The sequence below is a fragment of the Notamacropus eugenii genome, chromosome 5, assembly GCF_028372415.1.
Source record: "Notamacropus eugenii isolate mMacEug1 chromosome 5, mMacEug1.pri_v2, whole genome shotgun sequence".
Classification (NCBI taxonomy): Eukaryota; Metazoa; Chordata; class Mammalia; order Diprotodontia; family Macropodidae; genus Notamacropus; species Notamacropus eugenii.
This window is the reverse complement of record NC_092876.1, coordinates 226,466,431-226,489,678: the sequence shown is the minus strand read 5'-3', so window position 1 is coordinate 226,489,678 and position 23,248 is coordinate 226,466,431. Positions and strand designations below refer to the sequence as shown.

Sequence of the window (23,248 nt, the reverse complement as noted above, 5' to 3'; positions counted from 1 at the left end):
GTTGGCATTTAGCGCTACCTTATGAGATTGGTACATCTAGAGGTCTCTGTTTCTTGGACCTCAGCTATGGTGATCCGACCCCATGGTGTATGTGATCAATCAATTAGAGGGTAGGAATTTGAATCACATTCCACTCTCTCCAAAAGAGTCAATCTTGGGTCTTTCCTCCAACACAACCACACCTACCCTCATACCATACAACTCCCATACTTTCTCTTCATTCTGCTGTAGAATCTCCCAATTTCCACCTTTACCAGCTAGATACCAACTCTCTGTAATCTAACTGCAGTTACAATCTAACTGTTACCAAGCACCTAGAGTGACAGCTTTGCCTATGCATTGGGAAAATCCCAACTCCTTTTCTCCCCATCCCCAGCATAACCACTCCCTGCCACCCAGATCATCTTGTGGCTACAATAGGAACTTCTTAAAGGGCAAAAGTCCTCAGAGGCAGAAGTAGTGCCTCTGCCGCTGAATAAAAGTCTCATCTCCTCCATCTTTGTTTTGGCTGTTTAACAGGTGGAACAGAGTAAATTTCATAGGATGGGCACACATGCTACAATTTATCTTCTTCATCATAGATCACATTATCTTTCCCACAAAGCTTCCTCTCTTCTAAACTTTGCTAGGTGTGATGAAGGATGCAATCATCCTTCCAATCACCAAGGTTTCATCTTTGACTCCTTACTTTCATTCACCTCACTTCAGTTGCCCAATATTGCCGTTTCTGTCCCATTACTTCTCTCATCTGTCCCCTTCTCTCTAGGCACACATTAACACACAAGTTCAGATTTTCATAATCATCCATCTGGACTATTACAATACCTTCTTAATTGATCTCCCTACCTCAAGTATCTTCCCTTTCCAATCCATTCTCCATAGAACTGCCAATCTGACCATGTCACTCCCCTACTCAGTAAATTTCAGCAACTCCCTACTGACTCTATGAGCAACTGCTAACTCTTCTGCATCTCATCTTTTTAAAGTATCTATTTTTGAATAAGTTTTACACTACACCTAGTTATTAGTATAGTAGCACACATTTAATTTATAAATAAGTAAACATACACATATTAAGGATGCATGTTCAAACTTTTTATTGATAAGGATGCATGATCAAAACAATGGGAGGTCACTGACTTAGAACAACATGCTCACAAAGCAAAGGTTTCCTCATATTCCCTGTCCACAGACTGTCTTTAGCTAATCCCACCTAGCCATTTAACAACTGAACTTCTCATTGGTTACAAAAAAGGAGGGGGGAGGCAATAAAGAGTAACAAGGTCAGTAGCAATCAATCCTCAGTAGTAGAAAAACAACTTGAATGTTGTGACAAATCCTATCCTGAGCGCCCACTGTGAACATGACCTTATTACAGGAACTTGGATCCTGAAAGAAAACAAAGAAAACACACTTTCACTGATCTTAGGGGACATGCATTCTAAAAAAAAAAAAAAAAAAGAGCATGGATTCAGACATATTAAACAGAATAGCTGTAAGGGGATGAGCAATTAAAAGGCTGTGCATATAATACAGTATTTTTGCCAAGGGAAAATGGCAAAACATTTACATTTCCTTAAGACCTAACATATGTACATTTTATAAATGGCTATGTGCCAATTGGAAGAACTCTCTTTGATTGATACTTAACACATGGTATAGTTTGAAAAAGAAAACTCCAACTGTTTTTATAAACACAAGAAGTTTTTCAAATGTATACTGCTTGCTATAGGCAAGTAATGTTATTGTAGTTCAATAAATCCTGGGTACATTAGAGAAAGAATGTTGACATTTCCCTTTCCACTTGGCTTACCACCAATTCTGGTGTGTGTGTGTGTGTGTGTGTGTGTGTGTGTGTGTGTGTGTCTTAATAACTACATAATCTTCAGTGATACAAGCCTGACCTGGCTCCAGATGAATGAAGCAATAGAATGCTGGACATTCTGTACTCTGTCGTCGTGGCTCAAACAATGAAACACTTTCTCTATTTTAACAGGCCATTTAGCAAAGTGTGTATCTTAAGTTATTTGTGTGCCTGTCTTGTCATCTGACGATTATTAGATCTCCTTTGCAAGGACTTCATTTCCTAGTACATATGATTTTACCGTCTCCTGGGGGATTCATCTGCTACTTAATTCCCTCTTTTTCATCTTTGCCATGGAAATACAACAGATACACTGCTTACCTCATGATAAGGGTTTCTTTTACTGTCTGAAACCACTTCAGTTTTTGCTCACAATTTCAAGTTGTAAATACAGTATCTCCATTGTCATTCCGTGCACCCATCCTCCACATTCAGCTGCAGAGAGTCCAAATCATGATAAACCTCAGCCTAGGCACTGGAGGGACTCCGGCTTTTCTGATAGTGTCTTAAACAGTCGTATTTACTAGGTTTTAATTACAGTGACTGTTAAGCATTTGAGTCTCCTAGTCAACTGTGGTTGCTGTTAACCTTCAGAACCTCTTGCTTGGAATGAAGATGGTTTATTTTTCTCTATTTCATTAGGAGCAAAAAAAGAAGGTACCAAAATAAACTACTTGCAGATTCTGGCTGGCAGTTTTCTTTTTTTGTGGGTTCCCCCCAACCTCTCTGGTTTTAACAGAAGACACTGCATAACTGAGCACCCTCTCATTCCTGTGCTGAGGCATTTTGCTTTTAAAGCAACTGTTCCAATAGTTCAAGGAGAGAAAATGAAATCAATAATTTCAGAAGGCAGAGAAGAATCCACATTCTACTCCTATGAAGAATGATTTTTATTATGGGAGAGATGGGGTAAGTAAATCTTGTAAGCATACTATAAAATTCAGGGGGAAATTAACAAGAGAATTATACAATAGGTTTTCTTTGGGGCTTGTGACAGAAATAAGAAATTGTTGTGTTCTATTTGAATTTTAGGAAGTATAGAAACTTCAACTATTGTCATAATCAGCTTTTAAAATGCTGATTAAATACTATATGCCCTGCTAATTCTTAGCATTTGCCTCCCTCTCCCCCCAAAAATGCGCACACTTTTTTCTGTTTCTGTAAAATAAAAAAAAATACCAAATCAAAATTCTCAACAGCACTACTGTCCTTCAAATCCCCTCCTCATCCCTTTCCAAAAGATATTCTCTGTCTACAATAATCATGCTGGAGTGCTTCATTAATGCTGTTGACAAAGAACTAATCCTATTATTTTCACAATTAGCATATTTTTGCCTGAAAATTGTTTTGTCTGCTTTCAAATAGATGTGGGAATTTGAAAAATCATGTTACCTCTCTAGAACTTAGTCTTTTCATTTTAAAATATGAGGAGAGCTAGACTCAGTGACTACTATGGTCCCTTTTAAATAACTATATAGTTCTTTAACTCTGCTTCTCTCAGTTGTCAGTATTGTAAACATGAATGCAGACTTTTAAGGTAACTCAACAACTCAGTTCCCCACTACAAAATGGAGAGAATAATACTTGTACTCTTTACATCACAGGGTTTTTGTGAGGCTCAGATTAATAGAGATAATGTCCCAAAAGTCTTAGTACAGTTTTAAGCTTTAAGTTTTACAAGTTTAAGATTGCACTAAGACTTCTGGGACACTTTGTGTGTAGAATGCTTTGTAATAATAGTGTTATCTGTCTATCTCTCTAGCTAGCTAGCTATTTTCTATTTATCCATCTATACTATATAAGATTTTATATTTAAATGTTTCATCAGTTTGTAGGCCATGACATAATTTCCTTTGGGAAGATGGAAATGGCTATCCATGGGTTATATTATCATATTTTAATTATTGTTTCCTAGCAATGAGAAGATTTTTTTTTAATGCTGAATTTATACTTAGTAGAAATACTGCCTGGATATGAAGTCAGGGACGTGTATAGTGGAAAAAATAGGGAAATCGGGGATTAGGCTACCTCACTGCTATCAATAAGCAAATCTTATAACCCAGTGAATTGATGATTTAAAAATAAGAGTTTAAGCTTCCATTACCACAAGTAATGCTCTTTTGAGATAGTCTGAGGTATGAACCTCACCTAATACTCCCATCATATTGCAGTACTTACACTTTTTAGATAAACAGGGTGACCAAAAAGTCTTAAAGCTATTTTAAGGATTAATAGCCATAAGTTATTAAATATTTAATAATATTCATTACAAATAAAAAATTAATGCTAATATTTCTTTTAAATAAAATAATATTTCTTATAAACAAAATATTTAATAATATATTCTTTTCATTAGACCATGTAATAATATGTTTTAAATAAAATATTTAGTAAAACAATAATCAATTAAATTTATTAAAACTTAAAACAGCTTTAAGACTTTTGGGTCATCCTGAATTATAATCCTATCAACTGACTAATTGTGTACTTACCACTTCTCACTAAACTTCTTGGTCTACAAAGAAGAATCTTTGACCTAGAGTCCAGAAAGAACTGAGTTTAAATCCTGCTTCTGACAGGTACTAGTTAGGTTACTATGAATATGTAGCCTCTCTCTCAATCTCATTTTCCTAATTTGTGAAATAATAATAACCGTTATTATTATTACCATCCATAATATCTATCTTGTCGGGTTGTTACAAGACTTAAATATGATAATGCATGCAAAGTACTACATGAATTTCAGCTATTATTCTGAGTATTACTTGTTTTGGATTCCTTGATGGCAGGGCACTTTAAAGACCACATAATCCCAATGACTAACGTTTTTGCATCTCTGTCAGCAATTTGACTGTAGTGGGCTAGTTTTGGCCAAAGTTACAATTGGAAATTCTGGTTATTTGTAACCAACAATCTCAGTCTCAGAGCAAATAATGAAATACACTTACCTCCTCTAAGAAGAGAAGCAGGGAATTACCTCTGCAGAATGTTACTTACACTGTTCATTGTGATCTCTGAATGCGCTGCTTATTAACTGTTTTTCTGGGATAGAAAAGAAGATTCAATGTGTATTGCCAGGAAAGGGTGGGGGCAAGGAGGAAGAAAATCGTTCAGGAAAGGTTTGCCCCCTTATCACCTGAGTTACTAGAATGACAGAACAGTTCTAGGATTTAAGGATCATTTTTAAATGTTTTTGAAAGGGAGCTAAGTAACTTTGGCTATCTCTGTCCATTCAGCAGCAGAACAGTACAGACCACTCTGTGGTAACTTCCTGTCTAACTGCCTAATATTTTCTTCATGACAGTGCCTTGGCTCTACCAACTGATTCTTTGCCTATCACACAGCCCATCCAAGGCTAATGGGATTGACTCATACTTCCAGGCGACTTGGGCCTTGGATGGTTCTGCTAGAGCGTGTAGGCATGGCCTCATTCATGTGTCAATGTAGGATTCCAAAGAGGAAAAAATGAGAAGTCAAATTTTTTTTTCCCTACCAACTCTTTTCAATGAGGTAATGTTTGTATCTTCCATGGCTGGATTTTGTGACCAACATGCTAACATAAAATCAGATTTCACTAGAGCACATATGATTGAAGTTAGTTTAAGGAGAGGAAATGGAAAATAATATTGAACTTAACATGAAAAACATCCAGGAGTTACAAAATGGAACGGACATTACTGAAACTACAACTGATGTTTTTGATTATGCACTCATATAGAACGAGACAAAGCTGGGATGGCTGCAGTTACTATTCAATGGGGAAATGCTAATGAAAAGCTTTCCCCTGTTCATTTAAAACACTTTTGAGTATTAAGTTGAATTACTTACTCTAGTTTACATTAGAGTTTTCAGAGTTTCTTTTAAACCTTTATGTTTAATAGATTAACCTTGAAGTTAAGTGTGGAAAAGTCTATGAATAAAGTTGCTATTTAGCTCATGCCTCTAACCCATAAGGAAAACGAATCATGGAATCGTCCTGAAGCTTTTGACCTAGAATGGTGAGAAGGCTAGACCTAGAGTCTGGAAGACTTGAGTTCAAATGCAGCCTTGGACACTTACTAGCTGTGTGACACTAGGCAAGTTAGTTAACTTCTGTACCTCAGTTTCTTCACTTGTAAAATGAAAATAATAATATTTTCCATCTCCCAGGGTTGTTGTAAGGATTAAATTAAATAATATTTGTAAAGCATTTTGTAAACATGAAAGCACAACATAAATATTATTTTTATTTTTAATCTCATACCTTAGAATTATGTATAAAATAAGGATTACTGCCCAGCATTTAGATTTTCCTAGATTATAGCAGATAGTATATTAGAAGCAATGGGCATGCCCTTCTTTCTCTCAGTAGAGAGGTGAGGCACTGTGATTTCAGAAAGGGGTATATGCTATCAGCACCGACTGACTGCTTAAATATTTTAATTTACTATAAGAAAGGGTTCAATTGCAGAAAGCTATAAGGAGAAAGATGATGGTTTAAAATGCAAACAACAAAAAAAGGTAAAAAAGAAAAAAGACTTCTGGTGAATGGATAAATGAAAATGCACTGGTTACTCACCTGATGTATGCAAGGAATTGTACTAGACAGCACAAAGACAAAAGTTAGACATTCCTCTGCTCTCTGATAGAAGACAACACAAATTGAGGGTGGCCAGAAGGGGAGTCTGAATCTCAGAAATCCCAGCAGTAGCAAGTGGGGCCACAGATGGCAATACTCACACCCTTTCCAGAAGCAATGGCAGTTTTGATTTGATATTGTTATTATTTAGTGATTTCGATCATGTCTTACTCGCGATGACCCCATTTAGGGTTTTCTTGGCAAAGATGCTGGAGTAGTTTGCCATTTTCTTCACCGACTTGTTTCACAGATGAGAAACTGAGGAAAACAAAGTTAAGTGACTTGCCCAGGGTCACACAGCTAGTCAGTGTCTGAGGCTGGATTTAAACTCAGGTGTTTCTGACTCCAGTTCCAGTACTCTTATCTACTGTGCCACTTAGCTACCTATTGATTTGATAAACATTCTCAAAGAAAGAAGTAGAAAGTAAAACACCCTGGGCATCAGGCAAGGCACATGGGTGACCCAGTGACTGGATGGGGAACATTGTCAGGGGTACAGCTAGGTCAAGGCAGTTAGACCAGTTTGTCTTCTCTCATTAACTTATCAGGGCTGCTCAACCTCTAAGAAGGAGTGCCAAAGCACAGTAAATTACTCGCCCTAGGAAACAGAAGAGAATTGTGGCCTTTATGGGTCTAGGTCAGGGGGTTGCTGTTCCAGGTGGGGACAGAGGAAAAGCAAATGGCAAGATGCCTGAGATAGATGAAAGGATCTAGAACTCTGTTTTAAAAACAAACACATAGATGAAATATCAAAATCTGTTGACTTTTAAGACAGGGACAAACAACTCTATACATCCTAATAACCTATAAAGTATAACGATTCAAGTTCAAAAGTCTGGACAACTTTGTGCTCTCTCCACCCATGTAGATCATGATCATGATCTTTCCATGACCTTTCTATGAATTTGTAGAGTGCTTTTAAAAGCTGCTGTGACTGAAAAATTCATCCCTCTTTAGCTAACCATGGGATAAGCTTTTCATATGTATCTTGGCCAGCCCTTGTGTGACTGACATATGGTCTATCCATGGGCTCCTAATCAAAGCCTTTCCTGATTCGATAGTTTCTGCACTGCTTATATGGCCTTCAAGAAGTCAGAATTACCACCATACATGATGTGGCTAGCATCAGAAAAGGCCATTGGTTTCAATTTCAGTAAATATTTATTAAGCCCCTATTATGTGCCACACATTATGCTAAGTGCTGGGGATACAAAAAAAGGTGAAATACTAGTTCTTGCCCTCTGAGGGAGACAAATGCAAATAGATATATACAAAGCAAGCTATAGACAGGATAAATAGGAAATAATTAAGAGAGGGAAAATGTTGAAATTAAGAGGTGTTGGGTAGAGCTTCTTGTAGAGATAGGATTTTAATTGGGACTTAAAGGAAGTCAGGGAGGTCATTAGTCAGAGAGGAAGGAAAGTGTTATGGGCATGAGAGACAGCCAGAGAATGTCCACAGCAGAGCAACAGAGTGTGCATTTGGATGGGACAACCAGGAGGCCAGTGTCACTGTTTCAAAGAGCACATGTTGGGGAGTAAGGTGTAAGAAAGGTGTATGGGGTGTTCAGGGAGGACTAGCACCTCTGATGGGAGGGTTGCTGAACCCTCCTCAGGGCTTCTTTTCCACTGTTGGTGCTCACTTCTCACCCAACTCTCATCTGTGGCACCACACCCTAGGTCATTTCTCTACAAACTTCCTTCCAAATTGGCATAAAATTGTTAATGACTACTCTTTGGATCCACCCAAACTAGTTTCTCATTCACCTACACTACTCAACTTTCGCTATCAACTGGCTCATTATATCTTTTGACCTTTTCCATAAGAATAGTATGAGTGACTTTGCCAAATGTTTTGCTTCAATTTAAATGAACTATATCTACACCAATTCCCAAATTTACTAGCCCAAAATGTCAAGGAATGATGATTTTGACAGTAGGGTATTCACCAAGACGAATGACTACCCATTTATAACTTGGAGTCTTAAGGCATTCCTCAAGGCCCAAGGAGATTACATGATGTGCCCACTGTCATATAGCTATGAATGTCAGATTTTCCTAAAGTCAAGGTTCAATATCTATCCATTGTGCTTCTTATATGAGTCTAATAACCTAATGAAAAGAGGAAATGCTATTCGATAATGTTCTTGATGAAATCATGCCAACTGTCTTTTTTTCTATATGTTCACTAACAATCCCTTTAATAATTTTTCTCTTTTTTTAATTGGGACCGGAAGGGTTAGAAATCTGTGACTCCACTGATACAGGGAATGCCTTCCAAAAATGCAGATCTGCAACACTTCTACAATTTATAAACTTATAGAATTGCCGAGGCTAGTGAGAAGTTAAATGACTAGGACTACAGTGGTGGCATATGTCAAAAGTGGGATTTTTAAGCACTGACTGTCTACTCATTGTGTCACATCACTTTTCAACTTTAATAATTCAGGCAAGAATTCTGCAAAATCAACTTCATTGACTTATACTTTACATATTCCATAATTTTCTATATTAAAAAAGTTGAGACATTTGCTTTTCCTAGACCTTCTCCATTCTCCATGATCTTTTGGAAGTCATTGACCAAGTCTGTTCAGTCACCAACAGGAGTGAAGAATGAGTGGGCCTTGAAATCACCCAGGACAGTTAAATACTCTCTTCTTAATTCTATGTTGGACTTTAACTCCCTATTGGGCTATTTCACACATGAAAATTATTTTCTCTTTCAGAGAAAACAGAAGAAAAATTAGTAACTCTTCCTCCTCCTTTTCACCTTTTATCACTGTCCCAACCACCTTGAGTAATCATGCTAGTCTTTCTTCAGTTCTTCTTTTCTCCCTAATATTTATTAGATCCTATGATTCTGCTGAATGTGGTCACTCTAGGCCACATCATCCCATACTTCACATATTCTAATGGCTTTTTCCATCTTTTCCTTCTCCCACTAGCCCCTCAGAATCAACAAGTGTTCTTTCCCCTTCTTAGGAACCCCCCCCCCCCAATTATCTCCTCGCTGTGCTCCTTCTGATGACTCATTGCCTACTCCCAGTGATTCATCTCCACTGAGTTTGCTTCATTGGCTATCTAATGCCTGTGCAGGAATCATTAGGCCTTTTTAAAGTCCTGTAGGTCTCCAGAGACCCTGAGGAGGTGAACCCCTCCCATAAAGCCTCACTTCTGTGCTTCTAAATATGGCTTATTTATGCTTCTAAATGCCTCAAGGCTAGAAAATAGCCTTGTTGCTGCCTCACCAGCTGCCAGGTGGACGGGTAGGCTGTCTTGCTTTTTGCACTGAGCTCTGTAGCAGCTAGACTCATCGTCAGCAGGAACAAGCTGGCTCAGGGTCACTTTTGACTTTTCTTGCTAAGGTGCACAGGCTTCCCGACAATGCTTGGCTTCAACATCACACTGTGCACAACTCATCAAGGGATGATATTATCTATTCAGCACAAAATGTGTGAAAGATGACTGGCATCTTTTTCTTAGGGGGAGTATTATTTTTCTGACAATGACACTATGCTAGCTTTGCCTATTAAAAGGAAAGTAATTGCAAATTCTTCAGCCAGTCTTCATAGGCTTATAAGTTATCTCCTTCCATTTGCTTTAAGTCACACAATAAAAAGTCACTGCAGAGAGATAAAGAGGTCTGTATCCATCTGTTAAAAAAGCTTAAATGGAGTAACCTAAAAATGAATGCACTGACAACTGACTAATTTATTCTCTCTTCAGGTAAAACTTCTCAAATCAGTTAATTTTTCTGTCCTGAACTGAATGTGTAATTAATTGGGATAGGAAGGGGGAAGTGAGTATATGGCCCCAAAGGATGAAATAAGGACATTGAATCATATCAACAAGCATTTGCTAAGAGCTTACCCCGTGCCATACATTGTACAAAACCTGGGAGATACAAATACAAGCAGAAAGAAAGACAATTCCTGAATTAGAAAGTTTCATTCTAACAGAAGAAGACAACACATAAAAGGAAACTGAAAAAAGATGGAGTGGCTAGTGCTTAAGTTCAGGGACACTGGTAAAGAAAGGCTAGGGAAGAGTGAGGAGTTCAGCCTGGGAGGAATGAAGACATGATGACCTGGGCATCCTTCCTAAAATGGAGATTCTGGTACAAACTAGCCAATCAGAGGGATGGAGTGAACGTCCTTACTGGAGAGGCTTCTAGGGTATTGGAGAGAAAGTCGGGGAGGAAAGTCAGAAGTGAAGCTTGGAGAAGAATAAAGACATGAGTGGCCTGGGCATCCTCCTTAGGAATGGAGGTCCTGGTTTGGAGTCTGATACTTTAAATAAGCACTAACACAGCAATATTGGCAAGAAGGAAAAGAAGGAGTATGAATTTCTAATCTAATGGAAATGGTCCACATCAAAATTTGCATAGTCAAGGGACTGATCTGTAGACCAATGATAACAAAACTCCAGATAGTCAATAGGGACTGTGAGTCAGAAACAAGCAGGGAGGAATTCCAGAGTCATGACTGCCAGAACTGATGGGCTGATGGATTAGCCTTCATCTTTACTGCAAAGCTTATTTGTGCTGCTATGTGTGGTCATCCAACCACCCTTCTCTTCCTGGTTAACTGAACCTAAGTTGTGTTTTAAGATGTCTCTGACAAGCTTTCAAGTTATCAAATAAGAAACCTTTGAAATATATCCACAGCTTGCTAGGCCATAGGGTCATAGAATCAGAGGTTTAGAATTAGAAGGGGCCTTAGAGAATATCTAGTCTTACTCCTTCAATTTACAAATGGGAAAATTGAAACCCAGAGAATTAAAATCACTTAGATAGCAGGAGAATAATTTTGTTTACAGGCACTGGATATATGCTCTTTGAGGCCAAGGACTATGTCACTCTTATATACACCTCCTCAACACTTAGCACAGTGCTCAGTCTATGGTAGGCATTTAATCAATGCTTTTTAATTGATGAATTGGGCTCCCAGCTCAGTGAGTTTCTACTCTTGAAACCCCTCATCTCCCCTACCCCCACTCACTTCTCTCATTCATAAAACTGCAGCTGAGAGCAGTAATCAAGGAATACAGTAATGGAAGTTGCCTAAAAAACCAATAAGCAGTTTTAAAATTAAATTATTTTATTTGTTTTTTGTGTTCTACAATCACTTCCATATATCTTAAATTTTTTCTCCTCCCTCCCCCTCCTTCCTCACTCCCTCCCTGAGATGGCATACAATTTTATATAGGTTCCACACATACATTCCTATTAAATACATTTTTACCTTAGTCATGTTGCATAGAAGAATTAAAATGAATGGGAGAAATAATAAAAGAAAACAAAACATAATAGAAAAAAAATGGTCTGCTTCATTCTGCAATCAAATTCCATAATTCTTTCTCAGGATGTGGAAGGCATTTTGTCTCAAGAGTCCATGGGGAATTTTTTAAGTCCTTGCATTGCAATGAAGTACAAAGTCTGCCAGAAAAATTCCTCGCACACTGTGGCTGTTGCTGTGTACAAAGTTCTTCTGGTTCTGCTCCTTTCACTCAGCATCAATTCATACAAGTCTTGCCAATAAGTGTTTTTAAGAGCCTACTGTGTTCCAGGTCCTGTGACAGGCATTCACTTAAGGACAGATTCTACAAGACCTAATAGAAGGGCTTCCATCTGTCCGGACTTAAGAGTTTCTTTGGATCATCCCTCCTTCTGTTTCCTGAAGTTAGAAAGGTGCTGAATCCAGATTATAATAAGATCGCATAGCTTGAAGCACCCAGCTCCTGGAGATGAGGAGACTTCCTCCTTCTCTTGTCCTGTGATTCTCGTGTGCCATCACCAGGTTTCGTTCACTGGCTCAGTGAATCTTCCATGTGTCCTGGAAGTGAAATCTTATTCATGGTGCCCTGTGGTTCTTTGTGAACCTTCAAGGGTTGGTGGCACTCCAATAGCGTGGTGTTAGAAAAAAGCAGTGGCAAGTCAGCAGCTTATGAGCTAGCTTAGATCTGAGACCCCACCTTTACCAGTACAAAGGAGGAAAGTGGAGAACCAGCCAACTTTGACACATGCTGACACTCCATGGATATGGATGTATTCTAATAAATTAATAATAAAAAAGACTTGTTGGGTCCCATGTATTCTCCATTTTTCTACAAAATGTTATATTAATTATTGAATAATAAAATGATTAATATGAATTTCACAAATAATATCCTGGTTCAATTCAAATTCTTATGTAGTGCATATTTTTTAAAAATTCTCTACCTTGACAGAGGAGATTCAGCATAGCACAATGACTTTCCCCGCTTTGCCTTTGGGTACATGAAAGCATGCCCCTAGCCTTAGAGCTGCCAATTTCCTAGCCAGAAATGTGATCCTAATGGTGTCAAAAAATTCTGGCTCTCATTTTGGTTTGAGAAGGAGGGCAAAGTTATTGACTGAATCATTGTTTCTACCTTCTTGATCCCTTCTTTTGTTGTCCAGGTCATAATAATAAACATGCAAATGCTACTAGAGAACATCTAATTCAACCCTTTTATTTTATATATAGATAAACTAACGCAAAGAGAGGCTAGTCGATTTTCAAGTTCACCCAGGAAGTACGAAGAATTTGGATGCAAGTCCTCCAACTCCAAATCCAATGATATTTCCACTGTAGTATCTGATTGTCTCCTCATCTATTTTCTCATTAGGTAGCTGGCTAACAGGCTGATGTTATAAAGGGTTCAGCTAATAGATTATCTTGGTACAATGGGTACTATGGGTAGTGTGTCTAGGGGGTTGGCAGACAGCGTGTGTACTATTGCAACAACTCATTATATGCTTCTATGAGGCTAGATGAAACACTGGATAGAATATTGGGCCTGAAATCAGGAAGATTCATCTTATTGAGTTCAATAAGCCACTTGCTATATGACCTTGGGCAAATCCCTTGATGATGTCTGCCTCAGTTCCTCATCTGTAAAATGAACTGGAGAAGGAAATGACAAACCATTCCAGTATCTCTGCCAAGAAAACTCCAAATGGGGTCCTGTAAAGTTGGACACAACTGAAACAAATGGACAACAATATGAAACTTAGTGCTTGTAGGTTATAAGGGATATAATTTACAATGATATATACTATAAGACGTAAGGGTTCTATGATATACCAAATTGATTCCCAGACCATAGGTCCAATTGCTGATCTGTGAAAAGGATACCTTGATTAGAGGACATTTTAAGTAATTTTTCATGGGGAAATATAAATTCTGTTTAAGGTCCTATGATGGAGGAAGAGTATGGCAAAACAGCTGGTAAAAATACCAAATGTATCCATTATGGGAGCTAATAGTTCTCAGTAGACTCTAAGTAGGCGCTACCTTTTCACTCAGGATTTTCAGTAATTTAACAGGGATATAATTTAATAGGGATCTTGGTTTTATTAAGCATGTAACAGTATCTTCCACATGCACTTAATAATTGAGTTGAGTTAAAATAGAACTGAAATTTCAAGAAAACCCTCAGGCTTCTGGAATGAGGGCACCTGTAATGATCTATGAACATAAATTCACCTACAGGAAAGAAATGTTGCCATGACACATGAAAGAAGAGAGGGCATATAATGGCAGACTCAGCTAATCACTGGAGGGCAAATGCTTTTGATCTTTTCCTATCACTAAGTGGTGGAACACAGAGGATTGTCCGACACTGGTGATCTTACTATTGGAAATCTTGGTTCAGGAGAAATCAGAAAAAACTTATAGAGCTATTGATATAAGATCTTTATGCAGATCAGAACAGGAATTCAGAACTGAGGAATATCCACACTCTTAGATATTGGTAAAATACCTTGGGGTTTCCATACATAGGATTTGGAACCTAAGGAATTGAGTCTGTTTGTCTGTTTTCCCAGGTAGAGCTGGGATCCCTAGTTGGGAATTTCTTTGTTTTGGCTATCTGTGGACAATTTGTTCAAGCCAAGAGTAAATTTAGACTGTTCAAGTTATAGGGGAATCAACCTGTTATGAGGTCTGTCCTAGGCTCTGATAACCTATGGAAAGGAGGAAAGAAGGAAGGAAAGAATCATTTATTAAGTAACTACCATGTGCTAGGCACTATGCCTAGTGCTTTACAAATGTCTTATTTACTCCTCACAACAATCTCGGGAGATAGGTACTATTATTATTCCCATTTTTCAGATGAGTGTAGAACTATCCATCTGAGGGTTTCCCTTCTATGCCATGGAAGATAATATTGATACAATTAAATGTTGAGGATTTTTGGTAGAAATGTAAAAATAATCAGACATGTTCAACCCAAAATTCATTTACAAAAGTAAAAGCTTTCAGTGTGAATGATGACTGAGTAGTACTGACTTGCCAAGGAGATCAAGACACTCTAAGAACACAGTTTCCCCCCACATAAGTTTATTCTTGAATAATATTCCGGGAGATACATTGATAACTTCCTGTTTCAATGTATGACTAAAGTAGGTACTAATCTTTGGTATGAACCAGTTCCTGTCCAAAGTACTTTTTTACCACCCAGAAGTTGGATGTAGAAATTTTCCCATGAAGAAAGAAGCACATTTATAATATAACTGAACAAATATCAGCTGAGTGAATGTTATAATCTTGAAGGCCATATGAGGGTTTCTACAACTTTGCAATAGGCTTGGTGAAAAAGTTTTGTGTGATATATACATATGTATGTATATATCTTTAATGACTATTGATACACCATAACGAGAATTGGTTTCTGTCCTGTGTTCCTAGTCATTTGTGAGAACATTTTAAAATATTCCAACGTTCTGAAGCATCTTACCATTGACCATATGTGTACAACACAACTCTCAAGCTTTGCCATTAATTACAGCTAAGTCCTGACTCACATTATCACACTGAATATTTCTAGTGGGCTGGAACCAATGACCATATTTTATGTAATTATAACTTTGAATAATGCAAATTGGAATACATGCAACCACTCCAAGGGATCTATTATTCATACTCATCCTAGACCTGGCTGTAGTCCAGCTCACTCAGTGCCAGGTAATGTGAACTTCTTTGACAATGCTTGGTCTTCCCTTTGATAGATGCTTCCCTCAAGATGACCTGTGTTGCAAAAATTCACTTTCTGCTTTCTGGAATCTTTAAGGAAAACAACAGTGTAATTCTCTCCAACCTGAGCAGGTATTGGCATGTTGCTGCACCTGAAATGGAGAAGATATTTCCTGTGTTCTGCCAACCTAGTTGGCAAGAACTGATGGTACCTTTGTGACACCTAGTGATACAATCCTACTGGCCAGGAGCTAGTCTTAAATGATTCTCAACATAAGATTTACTTTAGTCAAGAAGCTCCATTGAGGGCTTTTTCATACCACTCCTGAGGCAGGGAGTGAGTGAGGTGAAGAATAATCTTCACCTGGGGCAGGAGAGTCAAAGTTGGGAGGAGCTGGGAGGAAAGCAGGTGTCATACAAAAAGCTAGGCTGGGTCAATGATTGAAATGTCTGCAAAGTGCCAAGATCCACAGGTTTGAGACAAGTGGGTGAACTGGTTGTCAATGAGAGAATTCAGAGCTATGTAAATATATAAATTAGGATGCCAAATTGCAGGGAGTTGGCAGGAGCTGGCACTCTGTACAACCCAAAGCTTAGGTTTTTAGTGCTATTGTCCTGTATGCTCCACCCCAAGCTGGCACTGAGTAGGCAGGTAGGTGAGGTTGGCTATGCTCACAGGCTGCTCCTGCCAAGCTGGGGCCTTTTATACCATCTAAGAAATTCCCCCAAACTGCTGTATCAAGACAACTGGAACAGCTTGTAGCATATGCAGCAATGACCTCACTGGGTTATTGTTTTCACTGCGAAATTTAGATATCTGTAATTACTAGAGGTTCTGTTGGGAAGTATACTTTCAATAACCCCACAAGTACATCAACTAACAGGTGATTCAAGAGAAGGAAAGTATTTTTCTTATGGTATGTTTTTCTTTCCCACAGATTGTTAGTAGGAGAAAACATACAAATAACTAAGTACAAAATATACATACACAAACAGACATATACATATATATGCACATACATACAAATATATACACACATATATACCTATATTGTTATTGTTGAGTCATTTCAGTCATGGCCAATTCTTTGTGACCTCCACTGGAATTTTCTTGGCAAAGACAGTAGAGTGATTTGCCATTTCCTTCTCCAGCTCATTTTACAGATGAGGAAGCTGAGGCAAACAAGGTGACATGACTTGCCTAGGGTCACACAGCTAATAAATGCCTGAGGAACTGTACTCTATCAACTGTACCACCTAGTGGCCTCCTACGTGTGTAATGTATATCTATGTGTGTATGTATGTATGCATGCATACATACACACATGTACATACACATGTGTGTATGTATCTCTGTCTGTATATACACGTGTGTATCTGTATACACAAGATATATGCAGAGTAGATGGGAGGTAATCTGAAAGGGGAAGAAATTAGCATTATAGGGTGGCAGAGAAGCCCAAGAAAGGCTTTCCTGGAGAAGGTAGCATTTGAGCTCAGTCTTGAAGGAAGCCTGAAATTCTGAGATTGATTATTCCAGCTATTCATGACAGCCAGCACAAAGGCAGATAGTATCACATCTGAAGAACTGGTAAGCAAGCCAGGGTAACTGGATTAGAGAGTACATGAAGGGAAGTAAAGTGTAAGATGGAAAAGGAAGAACTTTAAATGCCAAACAGGATTTTCTGTTAGACTTGGTAGGTAGTTAGAAGCTACTGCTGCTCATTGAGCATGGAGGGGAGAGTGGGGGAGTGGGGAGGAAGGGGGTGATTTGGCCAGATCCATACTTTAGGAAAAGCTGGACGTTAGGACAGGGATGAGATCATTTTGTCAGTTCCTCTCCATTTTCATAGACTTTACATAGACTCTTTTCATAGACTCATGAACTATTAGCCCTGTGAATGACTTTGGTGATTATCTAGTCTACCTAACTCATTCCTCTAGGTGAGGAAATTGATGCCCAAAGAAGGAAAATAACCATGGAGAAATAAATGACTTATTTTTGGTTTGTTTGGTTTTTTTTTCACTACATCACACTATGGAAGTGCAGAATTTTGGAATGTTTTTACTTAAAGACAAGAATTCCCGCCCTAGTGACCTGCTTCTTTGATCCAGCGCCATTCAAAGTGCTGCTGAAGGTTAAAGTCTTTGTTGGTAGATGACAGGTGTCAACAAATGAGCTCCAAACAAGGAAGCAGCATGATGTTATGGAAAGAATGCTAGCTCTGTAACCCAATAGTCTTGATTCAAATCTCACCTCAGATATTTCCTGCCTGTGGAGCTTTTCTCATGTCACTTACCTCCCTTGAGTTATTAATAAATTGAGGGGGGTTAGAAGAAATGGTTTTTGCTTCCTTTCATCTTTAACTCTATAATCCCATATCAGGATCTGTTGAGTTCTTTAATGAAATATCATATAAAAATTCTAAAACAGTTTTTGCCAAACAGTGTAACCCAGGTTTCCAACCAAGACTGGGACATTTTACATGAGATTCTCCTAACTGGTGGAGAAAGTACTGACAAGAGGGAAATTCTTTTTCCTTTGAGAGAGGACAGGGGCAGTTTTAGGTTCTCTGGAACCAATATCATACGATTGGAGAGAGAGAGAGACTTCAGAAGCAATTGAAATATAGGAAATGCCTTTTCAACATGTCCCTGATCTCCAGTTTGCCTCCATGAAGACTGAGAAATTTCTCCTTGGATTCAATTAGAGCCTCTCTCTCTCTCTCTCTCTCTCTCTCTCTCTCTCTCTCTCTCTCTGTTTGAACTGAGATTTCTCTTTCCCAGCTAAAGAGCTTATTCACTTGTATTTTCTAGCGTATTCCAAGCTGTATAACTTCTCTGATTTCTCTTAACTATTTACTTGGATAAATGGGTTTTTATTCATTTCTGCTATTTATGATGGTCTTTCATGCTAACATTTGGTGGGAAGGAATGAAATTAGTGAGAGTAATTTAAGGGCTACCTTCCCTCCTTTAAAGATAATGAAAAGGAAAGCAGTTTTATTCTGAACCTATTGACTCCTAGGCCAGCAGTATTTAAATTGGCAGATAAATAATTCTAGTCCAATGTCCCCTCATTGAGGACATTGGGGACATTGATGCCTGTCAGTGCCCTGAGGTTCCCCTGTCTCTCCCCTCTTCCCAGTTCCCCAGCTATCATGCAGCTCTGTTCTCCTTTCCTCATGGGTAGTCCAGGCATAATATGTCTCTCCATTCCTCCTTACAAGCCATATTTAGACAACTAATGTGCACATGTATAATACATATGCATAGATAACACAGGCAACACACACCTTACAGTGTCACATGCTTATTAAAACATGTAATATTGAAAATAGTTTTATAGTCATGTAATAATGAGAATCTCAATCTTTGAAACTGGCTTTATAGTTGGAAACTATCCTTTGTGGTTGGCCTCTTACTTTCCAAATGCTTAAACTGTAGCATTTTTATTTTAAACGTGTTAATTAACACTTTCTCTTTGACTATCTTATTGCATATGTCCTTTTATCCTTTTGTGTAGCAAAGGCTTCTCTGAGAGAAGTCTATCTCCTACTTACTAGAAGACAGAAGTGTAATAGAATGTAAATAATGTCTAGAGATTTAACATAAATATAAAATATGTTTAAAGCGTAAGATTAACATGTAAGTCTAAAATTCTGTTTTTGAGAATTTGTTTAAGTAACAACCCAGAAACCAATTCATGTACACCCAATCTACAAACGATTAGAATTATCTGAATTTTTGAAACCAAACTTTTCTTAATAATATTTTATTTTTTTCCAATTACATGTAAAAATAGTTTTAAACATTCACTTTTATAAGATTTTGAGTTCCAAATTTTTTTCTCCCTCCTTCCCCTCACTCCTCCTCAAGAAGGCATGCAATCTGATATAGGCTATACTTGTCCAATCATATTAAACATTTCCACATTAGTCATGTTGTGAAAGAAGAATCAGAACAAAAGGGGAAAACCATAAGAAAGAAAAAAAAGAGAAAAATTGGATGTGCATTCAGACTCCATAGTTCTTTCTCTGAATGTAGATAGCATATTCCATACTGAGTCTTTTGGAATTGTCTTAGATCATTATATCACTGAGAAGAGCTAAGTCTTTCAGAGTTAGTCATTGCACAGTGTTGTTCTTACTGTATACAATGTTCTCCTGGTTCTGCTCACTTCACTCAGCATCAGTTCATGTAAGTACTTCCAGGTTTTTCTGAAACCTGCCTGATCATCGTTTCTTATAGATATATTTCAATCTTTTTAATTTTCTGTTTCTATTATATATAAATATATTTCTTATATTCCATTACATTCATATACCACAACTTGTTCAGCCATTCCCCAGTTGATGGGCAACCTCTCAGTTTCCAATTCTTTTCCACCACAAAAAAGAGCTGCTATAAATATTTTTGTACATGTGGGTTCTTTTCTTTATTTATGATCCCTTTGAGATACAGACCTAGTAGTGTTATTGCTGGATCAAAGGATACACACAGCTTTATGGCCCTTTGGCATAGTTCCAAATTGCTCTCCAGAATGGTTGGATCAGTTCACAATTTCACTACCAGTGCATTAGTATTCCAATTTTCCCATATCTCCCATATTTATCATTTTCTTTTTTTTATCATATTAGACAATCTGGTCAGTGGGAGGTGATACCTCAGAGCTGTTTTAATTTGCATTTCTCTAATCAATAATGATTTAGAGCATTTTTTTCATATGACTAAGGCTATCTTCAATTTCTTCATCTGAAAACTGCCTGTTCATATCCCCAACCATTCATCAATTGGGAAATTACTTGCACTCTTATAAATTGACTGAGTTCTCTATATATTCCAGAAATGAGGCCTTTATCAGGCCTTTTGGTTGCAAAAATTATTTCCCAACTTTCTGCTTCCCCCCAAATCTTGGGTTTTATCTGTGCAAAAACTTTTTAATTTAGTGTAACCAAAATTATTCATATTGCATTTCTTAATATTCTCTATCCCCTGTTTGGTCATAAATTCTTCCTTTCTCCATAGATCTGACAAGTAAACTATTCCTTACTCTCCCAACTTGCTCATGGTATCTCCTTTCATGCCTAAATCATGCACACATTCTGACTTTATCTTGGTATATGTTGGTCTGTGCCTAGTTTCCACCATACTATTTTCTAGCCCTCCCAGAAACCTTAGTCAAATAGTGAGTTCCTGTCCCAGAAGCTAGAGTCCTGGGTTCATCAAACAGTAGATTACTACAGTCATTGATTACTGTGTCTTGTGTACCCAACCCACTCTACTGATCCACCACTCCATTTCTTAGACAGTACCAAATAATTTTGATGACTGCTACCTTATAATACAGCTCTAGATCTGGTATGACTAGGCTATCTTTGGTTGTGCTTCCTTTCGTTAATTCCTTTGATACTCTAGTTTGAAACCAAACCTAAAACATTTACTATTGGTAACTTTTTGGTGGATTTTATCATCCTGAAAAACTTCCTCTCCCATCATTCTCTTACTCTCCTTCTCAGGGTTTTGACATACTGTCATGAGTTTCCAGTCATTCCATTTCCTTGAAATCCTGATTACAATATATAAATAAACTTAGTTGATATTCTCACTGCTTATGCTTGGTGAGAGGGGAGAGAGAAACTGAAGCACAAAAACTGAGACTCAGGGAGCTCTATGATCTCATAAATGTGGCTGTCCCCCCCCCTTATTAATTCAATCAATCAATAATTATTTATTAAGTTCCTATAATGTGCTAAACATTAGAATATGAAGACAAAAACAAAACTGTCACTTCCATCCATAAAATGATGTCCAATCAAAGAAAACAACATGCAGATCATATTTTTTCATATGTTTGAATCTCACCTATTTGTCAAGTTTAGATTGTAAATCCTTGAGGCAAAGACACTCTTTAGATATGCCTACTAGTAGCTACATATGTCTAGAAAACAGAAATTTAATTATTTAAATTTGCTTTTTTTATAGTGTAACATTGAAGAAAGGTATATAATAAATGACTTTGATGATGATAACTATAGTTGATATACAAAAGGATTAATTGCAGGAGTTTTTTTTCCCACTGAAATAAATGGTTAGTTCAAGAGCATATCCTTGGCCAATGAAGAAATTATTAAACACAGAAATTTAAATTTTTAAAGACTCCTAGTATTTACCTCTGATTTAAGGAAAACAGGATTTTTTAAAAAAATATTACAGATGAAATATGAATATGATGCCTAGAAAATACATCTCCACTAGGTTAAATCTCCACTTCTATTTATCTTTTAGGTTGTGGTATTAAGGGAGACTGAGTTCCTTTCAGCAAGACACAGAATGAGAATCCTTCAACTGGATTTCCACTTTCATCACATAAATCACAATAATAATTGTTTCATTTATGTAGGACCAACTGTACCTCACACTTTATTTTTACAAATCTCTAAAGTTCAAACAAGCTACTGCATTTTCATTTGAAAAATCCGATTTAACTGAAGTTCTGGGTTTATAGGGTCAGAGTTCAAACTCTACAGAATCTTTTTATGATTCATGCCCTTATACATAAGAACCCTAAAAATTGGCTATGTCAAAAAAGGACCTCAATCATCATACAAGTACACAGATTAGTTATAGGAGAGGCTTTATTTAACCTCCAAAAAATTCATAAGACCCATACACAAGCCTATAAACTACCAAAACAACTCTCCTTACTGACAAGACCAGGTATCTGTACAATCTTCCAGATTTGTTTTTCTAACATGGATTCCCCACCTCCACCCTTCAGACAGGGGTGAAGGAAGGTTGCTAGGGAGTGAATTAATCCTACCCTATGGTAGGTCCTTTTTCCTTCAGCAGATACACTTTCCATATAATTCACAATACCAACTTAACAGAAAGATTTGGGCAGCTCCTTCACTTTGTGGCTCATCTTTGCTTCTGAGTCTCTCATCTGGTGCTAGCTCCCAGGTATACATGGTTCCCTTTATGGGCCACATATCTACTCAAGTCTCTCTTAAGTTCCATTTCCATCTTGATGTGTCTCTGTGTTATTTCTATGTCTATCCTCTCTCTCAGGAGAACCTTTCTTCTATTTGCTTCTTTTTGTGTCTTCACTGAACACTGGTTTGTTGATGTACAAAGCAGGGAACTAAGTCTCTCCTGTATTGTCTTCTCTATCTGTCTGTCTCTCTTTCTTTCTCTCTCTCTCTCTCTGTCTCTCTCTCTCTCTATTTTTGCCAGATATAAATGATATCTGCTTCTGACTTAGCATTTAAAAGCAAATGAAATAATTACTCAGCCCTAAGGCATTCAGGCATATTACCTAGCCAAGAATTTGAGACCTTTATTCGGGTGCTGAATCATCATTCCTGTAATAAGACTCTGAGCAATGGAAATTCTCACCTAGTCTAAGGAATTTAAAATAATCAAGGAAACACAAGAAATAAGGCCGTACAGGGTTCCTCCTTGGGCATGCCAGGACATACCCACTATATTATATAAATGTTAACATCACGTATTACTATCAATTATTTCTTTGTCATTATCTATAGCATGCAAACTTTTCTTACCCAGAACACACAAACATCTTGCATGGATGTAAAGCATGGAGTGATTAAGGTGAGAGCTTACTCTTGAGTCTCTTGAGCAAACTGAACAGCCTCTCATCTAGCAGTGGATTGTAGGCTTTGACCTACATTCTCCAAAGCTCATAAAATTGTTCATTATTTTTGGCTTCAAGGAGTTGTAAATCACTTTGTATGACTCAGCAAGGTTAC

The 23,248-nt window shown here is 37.6% G+C and overlaps 1 protein-coding gene and 1 long non-coding RNA gene across 3 annotated transcripts in view; one reads left to right on the top strand and one right to left on the bottom strand.

The window, feature by feature from the left end:
- On the bottom strand, window positions 1-23,248 carry LOC140505809 (uncharacterized). Of its 2 annotated transcripts, XR_011967673.1 has the most exons (4): window positions 23,042-23,248; window positions 4,813-4,906; window positions 2,186-2,299; window positions 1-1,389 (listed from the first exon to the last, which is right to left on the bottom strand). It is a non-coding gene; the product is annotated as an uncharacterized lncRNA (long non-coding RNA). The 2 variants fall into 2 exon arrangements; XR_011967672.1 differs by lacking the exon at window positions 23,042-23,248 and having other exon boundaries at window positions 4,813-7,374.
- Window positions 2,688-23,248, top strand: part of GALNT3 (polypeptide N-acetylgalactosaminyltransferase 3) — a 112,011-nt gene continuing 91,450 nt past the window's right edge. Inside the window, exon 1 of the mRNA XM_072612195.1 lies at window positions 2,688-2,773. The gene's annotated coding sequence lies outside the window, so the exon portion shown is untranslated. The remainder of the gene's footprint in view (window positions 2,774-23,248) is intronic.